The 2,715-nt window shown below is 62.1% G+C and overlaps 1 protein-coding gene across 3 annotated transcripts in view; it reads left to right on the top strand.

Moving 5' to 3' along the window:
- The window catches only part of ACACB (acetyl-CoA carboxylase beta), a 127,030-nt gene that overhangs the window by 900 nt on the left and 123,415 nt on the right, over window positions 1–2,715 (top strand). The window contains exon 1 of one of the 3 annotated variants that reach the window (XM_074295540.1): window positions 72–159. The exons of 1 other annotated variant lie outside the window; for it this stretch is intronic. The gene's annotated coding sequence lies outside the window, so the exon portion shown is untranslated. Of the gene's footprint in view, window positions 1–71; window positions 160–2,250; window positions 2,269–2,715 lie in introns of those variants that run through there. One more of the 3 variants, XM_074295580.1, reaches the window with a different exon arrangement.

Here is a 2,715-nt window from a genome sequence, read left to right as displayed (position 1 = left end):
GGGCGCAGGCGGGGTCGCCATGGCAACCATTGTAGGCAGCGAAGCCGGAAGGGCCGGCCTAAGCGAGGCGACCTCGTCCCTTCCTCCTTCCTCCCCTCCCTCCCCACCCCTTTCCTCCGGTCCCCCGAGGGGGAGCCGCCCCTCTTCCACCATGCCTCGGTAAGCCGGGGCGGGAGAACCCGGGGGGCGGGGCGGGAGGGGGGCATGCGGCTCTCAGCTGGACCTTCCCCTCGCGCCCGCAGCTCACTGGACCTCAGTTTCCCTGTTTGTAAATAGCCTGGCGCCCTCGAGCCGTCCGAGCAATGGGTTTGCAGCCGGAGGGCCCCGCCTCCCCGCCCTGGGGCGGCTTTGGGGGTCCCGGCCCCCAGTCCTCGGAGACGCTCGAGAGGAAGGGGCTCAGTCCCGAGCCCAGCCATTGCTCCCTGCGGGGGCGCGGGGCGGGACAAGGGGCAGAGGGGGAGGCGGCTTCTTCCCCTCCCGACCCCGCCTGCTGGGAGGGAGGCTCAGAGGCGGCACTGAACGCCGGGACCAGGAGCCGGTCCCGCGGGTCCGGGGGGCGCCTTCCGCCTGGCGATCTGAGACCGCAGCTGCTCCGCCCGGAGCCGCGCTAAGCCCTACTGTGACCTCTGATCCTCCCACCCAAGCTCCAGGGGGCGCCCATATCGGGTCCCCCTTTTACAAAGGGGTAAACTGAGGCAGACCGGGCTGGAGTCACTCGGCCGGGTCACCCAGCCAGGAAGTGTCAGAGGCCGCCTTTGAAATCCGGCCTCTAGTCCCCCCACCCCACGGGTTAAGTTAAAGGGGGGATGGGCTCCTCCTGCCACTTGTGCCTGTGGGGCGCTGAGGAAGCCCCTCACCCCAGGGTCCCACTCTCGCTCTTGCCCGGATGAAGGCCGGTTGTGGGGAGGACCCGAAGGTCCAATCAAATCAGCTGGTCTGGGGCACACCTCCCCAGACGCCCTCAGTGGGTGCCATACAGTAGGCGATTAATAAGTGTTTACAGCTGGTGGAGCCAGCACCTGAACCCCAAGCCCAGGCCGCCGTCCCCACCCACCCAGCTCTAAAGGACACTTCATTCCGGGCTTTCTTGGAAACTCAGGGCTCGAATCAGCAAATATTAATGCTTAATGTCCGAAAAATGGACTCAGGGAGCTGCAGGCCAGGCGAGGAGCATGCATTAAGCGCCTGTCGGTGCCAGGGGCCTGGAGAGCAAGCGCACCCGAAATCCCAAGCGTGTTCTCTGGGGCCAACGCACCGGCAAACAAGAGGTTAAGTTAGCAGTAAAGGAGGCTGGGAAAAAGCTGCTTGCACAAGGTGGGGTTTTAACTGAGCTAATGGAAGCCCGGAGGGAAAGCGTTCCAGGCAAGGGGCCCTGCCAGGGCAAATGCCCGGAGGTGGGAGAATCTGCCCGGGGTTTTGTGCGTGATGGCGGTGAGCCTCCCAGGGAGGGGTTAGGGTTAGGCCCAGTAGCTGGGGCAGGGGAGAGAGGAGCTCTGGGAGCGGCTTCTGAAGCTGGCCGCAGGCTTTTCTAGTTGCTCCTAATGGAGCTGATGCAGGAGCGGGGCGAGATGGCCAATTGCTGATCAATTCTACCCTGCCCCATCTTCATGACCCCACTGGGGCTTCCTTGGCAAAGGGACCGGAAGGGTTGCCATTTGCTTCTCCAGCTTATTTTACAGGTGAGGAAACTGAGGCAGACAGGTGCAGTGACTTGCCCAGGGTCACCCAGCTGAGGCAGATTTGAACTCAGGCCCTCGGACTTCAGGGCCTGCTCTCTCCCTACACCACTAAGCAGCTGAGATCAGGAGGTGGCAAATCAGTCTGAGATTCCCGGGCATTGGGGTGATAGTTAAATGAGAGCACTGCAGGAAATAGTGTGTGTATATATATATATATATAATGTAGAGGGGCAGTGAGGCAATTAGGGTTAAACACTTTGTCCAGAGTATTAACAGGTGGCGTCTGAGGCCAGAGTTGGAGCCGGGCCAGTGCTCTCCCCACTGCGCGGCCTAGGAGCCCCATCCAATAGTGATTAAGGAACAGGGAAGACGAGAGCCCCTGTTGGGGCAGCGACCTCGAGAGACCCCAAAGCGGTGGAGAGAGGCAGAAGGCGGCCATGGTGGGGGCGGGCTAGCTGGGTCAGAGGCGAGGATGGAGAAGGAGCCGCTCTTCCTGACTCGGTCACTTTGGACGCCCCGCGGCAGGAGGGCGAGGCCGGATCCCTGACTGTAGAAGAAGGGAGAGGAATTGTGGGGATGGAAGGCTGGGGTGAGAGTCGGAGGGGCCCTCCAGGAGGGAAGGGAAGCTTCTCCCCAAGGAGGGCGGGGAGAGGCAGCCGTGGGAATTTAGAAGAGGGCTGGACAGGGTAGAAGAGCCTCTGGGAACGAACCAGTTAATTAGGACCCTGTAAAAGGGTGCTGGCTAGTCAGAGCCCTCTTGAGGTTTTGGGGGATGTCTAATTCTTCAGGGGTGCCCGAGCAGGGGTGAAAGCACGAAAGTTGGGGTGACCCAGGGCTGGGGGACACCGGGAAGCCCAGAGTCCAGAAGGAGAGGACGGACAGGGCAGGGACGTGACTGGCCCAGGTTCACAGGCCAGGGTAAGCCTCCCGCCCTGAGCCCCTCTGCCTCGGGCAGGCTGTTTGCCACCAAATGTTCCGGCCTCAGTTTCCTCAGGGGTAAAACGGAAGCGGTGGGCTTTAAGGCCAGCCCAATTGT

This window comes from Sminthopsis crassicaudata, chromosome 1 (assembly GCF_048593235.1).
Source record: "Sminthopsis crassicaudata isolate SCR6 chromosome 1, ASM4859323v1, whole genome shotgun sequence".
In the NCBI taxonomy this organism is placed as follows: domain Eukaryota; kingdom Metazoa; phylum Chordata; class Mammalia; order Dasyuromorphia; family Dasyuridae; genus Sminthopsis; species Sminthopsis crassicaudata.
This window is presented reverse-complemented; position numbering and strand designations above follow the sequence as displayed.